Source organism: Lolium perenne, chromosome 5 (assembly GCF_019359855.2).
Source record: "Lolium perenne isolate Kyuss_39 chromosome 5, Kyuss_2.0, whole genome shotgun sequence".
Classification (NCBI taxonomy): Eukaryota; Viridiplantae; Streptophyta; class Magnoliopsida; order Poales; family Poaceae; genus Lolium; species Lolium perenne.
Genome location: NC_067248.2, coordinates 233,192,751 through 233,200,289, shown reverse-complemented (window position 1 = coordinate 233,200,289; position 7,539 = coordinate 233,192,751). Strand labels below are relative to the sequence as shown.

The following is a 7,539-nucleotide window of genomic DNA, read 5'->3' as shown; positions in this document are numbered from 1 at the left end:
AGCCTCCTCACTTTGCTCTAATTTCTGAGCAAGTGTGTCAGCACGTTTGTTGGCCTCCGCAAGCTTTCTGCCAAAATAGTCAAAAATAGTCAAAATCACGACGACAAAGGAGCAAGAAGTCATGGGTAAAGAGAAGCAGGAAATAAGTACCTTCCGCTTTGCTAGCATACTCGCGGTACCCAACGAATTGGGCACCGAAGCGAATGAATTCCTTAATCAAAGGCTGTCAAAGAAAGATAGAGAAAGAAAGCGTCGGTATGGGAAAAAAGTGCGATAGCACAAAATGAAAGTGTGACGCCCCGGAACCGGTACCATGAGGATTCCAGCGATCCCGCCGAAATCCGCACGATATCGATTCAGAGACGCCCTCCGACACGACGTGCACGACGAATCACACACGTGATGCCAGAGGAATTAACACGAGCGGTAACATTACAACAGGATTACAATAGAGCCCACAAGAAACATATATTACAACAACGACTCCAACGAGTCAAGATACAAATATACAATACAAAGATCCAAATCATACAGAAGATCGAATACGTCCGAGTACGGACAAGATACAAATTGGACTAAGAGTCCTGAAGATAACCAGTGGCGTCCATAACCCTGCCCAGGCCAAGCCGGAAGGGTAACCTTGCTAACGTCATCATCTCGTACCTGTCAAAGTCGGGCCATCGGTTGCCGACAAAAGGGGGAGGAGACAAAAAGAAAGGAAGGCGAGGGTAAGTACCATTGGCACGTACTTGCGAGACAAGACCAGCTATGCTTGCTGGTAGGCGGTATAAACTTCACCCGGCTATATGTGGAGTTTAGCGGCAGCAAAGCTACTATCCAATAGAGACACGCTACAACATCCGTCTACTCAGAGAAGATAAGAGAGCGCACAAGGTAACAGATAAATACTACACAAACATAACCCAGCCGATTACACGTATCCCCTTCAACAAAGCGAAGAGGCAATGTAAGAGGCACTCAACGGTGGACAAGTTTTATTAGGTATCGGTTGTAGTAATGCTATATTACTAATCAAGTTATTAGCAGATTATTATCAACAACATAAAGGTGTAAGTTGTTCTATGATCAAGCCATACAATTCCAAGTCGTCCATAACCGCGGACACGGCTTATCGATAAGATGTACACCCTGCAGGGGTTGCCCAAATGTAACCATACGCATGCTCGAACCCACTTACTACAGGTGGAGTCTCACATCAAGACCGTTCCCAATGCAAGAGAAGATTTAATGGGAGCCACCCCGCTAAGCTACCCGTGACGAAGTTCGGCCGTACTCCGATACGGACCCAGAGGTTTGTGTCAACGGCTAAGCTAAGTGTGAACAACCTGCTGTCGCTAATCGTTCCACGATATGAGTACATAACAGAATATAAACACCCGAAGGCAACAGAAGTAAATCGTGCATCGTGCATATGAGCAAATAAAACCAAGGTTGTGGCTCCCAATAAACAGACTCGAGGAAAGGTAGTGGGTGATGGGGGTCCCACTCCCCCACGTACGGGTAGAGCGCTTAATCTCGGAACAGATAACAAGAACTCGGGTCCTAGGGGACATTAGCAAGTCAAAGTTCCGATGCTTTCGCAAAGGGGCTCACAGATGCCTCTGCTTACAATTTTAGTTGTTAACAATTAAGTAAAGCATGTGTATCTCCAACAGTTGATATAGCATGTGATAACCTCCCAGCAAGATATCCCGAACATCTCGAGATATCAACAAGACCCTAAACTCGCCTACGACTCGCAAAGCTGGCAAACAACAAACATCAGGTAGGGCAAGGAGGTGTATCTCGGATCATATAGGGTAACAAGTGGAATAGGACACGTGACACAACAGAATCGCAACATAGGGATAGCAATAGATCAAAAGAGCATGTAAAAGTAAAATAGGTGAAGGGGTGGGCTCGCCTGTGAAAAGCTGCAGAAGAACTTGTCGTATCTCACAACACCACTTCGCGATCCTATCCGGGAAGAAGAAAATGCTGGAACAAACAACGGGTGCAAGTCTTACTACTACGGATAAAGAAGATCCAGCATGATCAAAATGATATGCATGACATGGCAAAGATGGTGCAATGCAATTATCCAAATTAAGCGGGATCGGAACCCGGACAAACACATTAGGTTGGAGTTGCATTTCTACCACCAAAGTTAAGTGTTGATTAGCATGGCATATCATGGCAGGGGTGCTCTACTTCCAAATTAAACGGAGCCGGGAAAACCTAGTCGGTGTCCGAAATACTCCGCATATATGTTAGGTGAACATGCACGACTATCAACGCGCGACATGATGCGAGATGCAAACAAGCATATGGATGGCATATTCATGTTCCTTATATTTTTCTGAACAATTTTCATATATAGAACATTTTATTTGGAGTTACCAATTAAAAGATATGAATTTTGGAAGATTTTGCAAACAGGAATAGAAGCAGATAGAGACACGGGCTGGACCTGAGGGAAAGGCGGCGACGGATAGCGGCCCACCGCGCTCTGTGCGATGAAGATGCTCACGACGAGTGGGCTGAGGCCCATCTGCAGAAGATCTAGCAGATCTGGCATAAACAGAACAAAAAGATGGCCTTAAAGCGCATGCGGCTGGAATAGAACCCAAGACCTCCTGGAACTGGGCTATGGAACGAACCAGCTCGGCTACATGTTGTTGCTGGTTTGGAAGGTCTCCCACGCAAGGTAAACCATTTGTGCCTGCGGGATCTGAACGAAAAAGAGGAAAGAAAGGGATTTAATTGACCACCGTGGAGATTTGATCTTCAGATCTGATGGGAGAGCAAACCAGGATGTTACCACTGCGCTGCCTGATCGGATGGTGATGGTTTGTGGGTCGCCCGACTACTAGAAGCAGAGAGAGGCGGAGCTCGGGCATGGCGTCCATGGCGGAAGATCCTGGTCGGAGAAGAACTTGATATCTACGGACGAAACAGCACGAGCGCGAGGCGTCGGGGGTGCGCCTCAACATGGGGAAGCTGGAGGTGTGGTCGGTTTCGCCGGAGGAGGACGAGGGCGGCCGGAATCGGAGAAGAAACATGAAGTCCAGCGCGAAGAATCGGCGACCTTGCGCTCAACTCGAGGCCTCTTGGGACGATTCCGCGCACCAGGAGGTAGAGGACGACGAGGCGCATCCGCCGGTGCCCTCAGAACGGCGGGGGATGGTGTGTAGCGGCGGCGCCATGGTGAGGACGGTGGTGGCAGTGGGGTTTTCTCTTCTTCATTTTCCCACAGAGAAAAGAGATAGGGGAGAGGGGGTTGGCGGCGGCAGGAGGGAGAGGAAGATGGGTTGGTGGCTAGGGTTCCTGGGGCGAGAAGATAAGGAGGAGGGGGAGCAGGTGGAGGGGGACCTCGGTGGTGCAGCACAGCGAGCACGTCTCTCTCGTGCTCCTGTCACTTTCCAGGCGAAAAAGGAGAAGGGGAAAGAAGTGAAAGGGTATGCGGGTTGGGCCAGACCAGAAGGAAAAAGAGAGAAAGGCCAGCTGGGTCAGAGAGAGAAAGCCAGGGGAGAGAGGCCCAGAAGAGGGGTTTTGTTTTAAGAATAGAAAAGATGAGGGTTTTATTAAACCATATGAGATGAAAAAGAAAATAGTTTAGGGTTTATAAAATAATTTTATTTACTAAAAACATGGATGGTATGATGCATGATGCATGAAAGAAAGGAACAGACAAAAATCTATAGGGGGTCCTACCCGGGCCGTTACAATCGACACCACTAACAAGGTACCTCGCCCCGAGGTTCCACGCCATGGTACGGGGGAGAGAGGTGAACTATCGGATCTTCAGGCGACGTGTCGATCTCCTCGACACCACTAACAAGAGTTGTTGCTCCAGGTTGATCGGGCGACACCACTAACAAGAAGTCATTGTGCCACTGTTGATGATGCGTTTCCGTCGGGATCCTACGAAGATCGGACCTAATAGGTGAGGGGCAAAGATCATCCAACCCACGTCGGAACCTAAGACTCAGAGGAGTAGATAAGAGAAGATTCAAAACTCGCAAAGGTAAGAGGAGATAGAATATAGATAAGGAGAAAAACAGAGCTAATCAGATCTATCCAACGAGTTTTAGAAAATAGTTTTGACACTAGACACAACAACGTCCGTTGGCAAGGTTATCCTACAGGCTGGACTAGTGGGGTACCGTTAACCTGAGGCTCTGATACCAACTTGTGACGCCCCAGAACCGGTACCATGAGGATTCCAGCGATCCCGCCGAAATCCGCACGATATCGATTCAGAGACGCCCTCCGACACGACGTGCACGACGAATCACACACGTGATGCCAGAGGAATTAACACGAGCGGTAACATTACAACAGGATTACAATAGAGCCCACAAGAAACATATATTACAACAACGACTCCAACGAGTCAAGATACAAATATACAATACAAAGATCCAAATCATACAGAAGATCGAATACGTCCGAGTACGGACAAGATACAAATTGGACTAAGAGTCCTGAAGATAACCAGTGGCGTCCATAACCCTGCCCAGGCCAAGCCGGAAGGGTAACCTTGCTAACGTCATCATCTCGTACCTGTCAAAGTCGGGCCATCGGTTGCCGACAAAAGGGGGAGGAGACAAAAAGAAAGGAAGGCGAGGGTAAGTACCATTGGCACGTACTTGCGAGACAAGACCAGCTATGCTCGCTGGTGGGCGGTATAAACTTCACCCGGCTATATGTGGAGTTTAGCGGCAGCAAAGCTACTATCCAATAGAGACACGCTACAACATCCGTCTACTCAGAGAAGATAAGAGAGCGCACAAGGTAACAGATAAATACTACACAAACATAACCCAGCCGATTACACGTATCCCCTTCAACAAAGCGAAGAGGCAATGTAAGAGGCACTCAACGGTGGACAAGTTTTATTAGGTATCGATTGTAGTAATGCTATATTACTAATCAAGTTATTAGCAGATTATTATCAACAACATAAAGGTGTAAGTTGTTCTATGATCAAGCCATACAATTCCAAGTCGTCCATAACCGCGGACACGGCTTATCGATAAGATGTACACCCTGCAGGGGTTGCCCAAATGTAACCATACGCATGCTCGAACCCACTTACTACAGGTGGAGTCTCACATCAAGACCGTTCCCAATGCAAGAGAAGATTTAATGGGAGCCACCCCGCTAAGCTACCCGTGACGAAGTTCGGCCGTACTCCGATACGGACCCAGAGGTTTGTGTCAACGGCTAAGCTAAGTGTGAACAACCTGCTGTCGCTAATCGTTCCACGATATGAGTACATAACAGAATATAAACACCCGAAGGCAACAGAAGTAAATCGTGCATCGTGCATATGAGCAAATAAAGCCAAGGTTGTGGCTCCCAATAAACAGACTCGAGGAAAGGTAGTGGGTGATGGGGGTCCCACTCCCCCACGTACGGGTAGAGCGCTCAATCTCGGAACAGATAACAAGAACTCGGGTCCTAGGGGACATTAGCAAGTCAAAGTTCCGATGCTTTGGCAAAGGGGCTCACAGATGCCTCTGCTTACAATTTTAGTTGTTAACAATTAAGTAAAGCATGTGTATCTCCAACAGTTGATATAGCATGTGATAACCTCCCAGCAAGATATCCCGAACATCTCGAGATATCAACAAGACCCTAAACTCGCCTACGACTCGCAAAGCTGGCAAACAACAAACATCAGGTAGGGCAAGGAGGTGTATCTCGGATCATATAGGGTAACAAGTGGAATAGGACACGTGACACAACAGAATCGCAACATAGGGATAGCAATAGATCAAAAGAGCATGTAAAAGTAAAATAGGTGAAGGGGTGGGCTACTTTGTGAAAAGTCAGAAGAACTTGTCGTATCTCACAACACCACTTCGCGATCCTATCCGGGAAGAAGCAAATGCTGGAACAAACAACGGGTGCAAGTCTTACTACTACGGATAAAGAAGATCCAGCATGATCAAAATGATATGCATGACATGGCAAAGATGGTGCAATGCAATTATCCAAATTAAGCGGGATCGGAACCCGAACAAACACATTAGGTTGGAGTTGCATTTCTACCGCCAAAGTTAAGTGTTGATTAGCATGGCATATCATGGCAGGGGTGCTCTACTTCCAAATTAAACGGAGCCGGGAAAACCTAGTCGGTGTCCGAAATACTCCGCATATATGTTAGGTGAACATGCACGACTATCAACGCGCGACATGATGCGAGATGCAAACAAGCATATGGATGGCATATTCATGTTCCTTATATTTTTCTGAACAATTTTCATATATAGAACATTTTATTTGGAGTTACCAATTAAAAGATATGAATTTTGGAAGATTTTGCAAACAGGAATAGAAGCAGATAGAGACACGGGCTGGACCTGAGGGAAAGGCGGCGACGGATAGCGGCCCACCGCGCTCTGTGCGATGAAGATGCTCACGACGAGTGGGCTGAGGCCCATCTGCAGAAGATCTAGCAGATCTGGCATAAACAGAACAAAAAGATGGCCTTAAAGCGCATGCGGCTGGAATAGAACCCAAGACCTCCTGGAACTGGGCTATGGAACGAACCAGCTCGGCTACATGTTGTTGCTGGTTTGGAAGGTCTCCCACGCAAGGTAAACCATTTGTGCCTGCGGGATCTGAACGAAAAAGAGGAAAGAAAGGGATTTAATTGACCACCGTGGAGATTTGATCTTCAGATCTGATGGGAGAGCAAACCAGGATGTTACCACTGCGCTGCCTGATCGGATGGTGATGGTTTGTGGGTCGCCCGACTACTAGAAGCAGAGAGAGGCGGAGCTCGGGCATGGCGTCCATGGCGGAAGATCCTGGTCGGAGAAGAACTTGATATCTGCGGACGAAACAGCACGAGCGCGAGGCGTCAGGGGTGCGCCTCAACATGGGGAAGCTGGAGGTGTGGTCGGTTTCGCCGGAGGAGGACGAGGGCGGCCGGAATCGGAGAAGAAACATGAAGTCCGGCGCGAAGAATCGGCGACCTTGCGCTCAACTCGAGGCCTCTCGGGACGATTCCGCGCACCAGGAGGTAGAGGACGACGAGGCGCATCCGCCGGTGCCCTCAGAACGGCGGGGGATGGTGTGTAGCGGCGGCGCCATGGTGAGGACGGTGGTGGCAGTGGGGTTTTCTCTTCTTCGTTTTCCCACAGAGAAAAGAGATAGGGGAGAGGGGGTTGGCGGCGGCAGGAGGGAGAGGAAGATGGGTTGGTGGCTAGGGTTCCTGGGGCGAGAAGATAAGGAGGAGGGGGAGCAGGTGGAGGGGGACCTCGGTGGTGCAGCACAGCGAGCACGTCTCTCTCGTGCTCCTGTCACTTTCCAGGCGAAAAAGGAGAAGGGGAAAGAAGTGAAAGGTATGCGAGTTGGGCCAGACCAGAAGGAAAAAGAGAGAAAGGCCAGCTGGGTCAGAGAGAGAAAGCCAGGGGAGAGAGGCCCAGAAGAGGGGTTTTGTTTTAAGAATAGAAAAGATGAGGGTTTTATTAAACCATATGAGATGAAAAAGAAAATAGTTTAGGGTTTATAAAATAATTTTAT

At 48.4% G+C, this 7,539-nt stretch overlaps 3 long non-coding RNA genes across 3 annotated transcripts; all 3 read right to left on the bottom strand.

Annotated features, from left to right (window-relative positions):
- Positions 1–451: 451 nt before the first annotated feature.
- LOC139831112 (uncharacterized) lies at positions 452–2,149 on the bottom strand. Its single transcript, XR_011745678.1, has 2 exons — positions 1,925–2,149; positions 452–663 (listed from the first exon to the last, which is right to left on the bottom strand). It is a non-coding gene; the product is annotated as an uncharacterized lncRNA (long non-coding RNA).
- A 321-nt stretch (positions 2,150–2,470) lies between these two features.
- LOC127302269 (uncharacterized) lies at positions 2,471–3,368 on the bottom strand. Its single transcript, XR_007852785.2, has 3 exons — positions 2,822–3,368; positions 2,661–2,731; positions 2,471–2,571 (listed from the first exon to the last, which is right to left on the bottom strand). It is a non-coding gene; the product is annotated as an uncharacterized lncRNA (long non-coding RNA).
- Positions 3,369–5,840: 2,472 nt separating this feature from the next.
- Positions 5,841–7,269, bottom strand: LOC127302268 (uncharacterized). The gene is made up of 4 exons (XR_007852784.2): positions 6,723–7,269; positions 6,562–6,632; positions 6,372–6,472; positions 5,841–5,899 (listed from the first exon to the last, which is right to left on the bottom strand). It is a non-coding gene; the product is annotated as an uncharacterized lncRNA (long non-coding RNA).
- Positions 7,270–7,539: the final 270 nt, after the last annotated feature.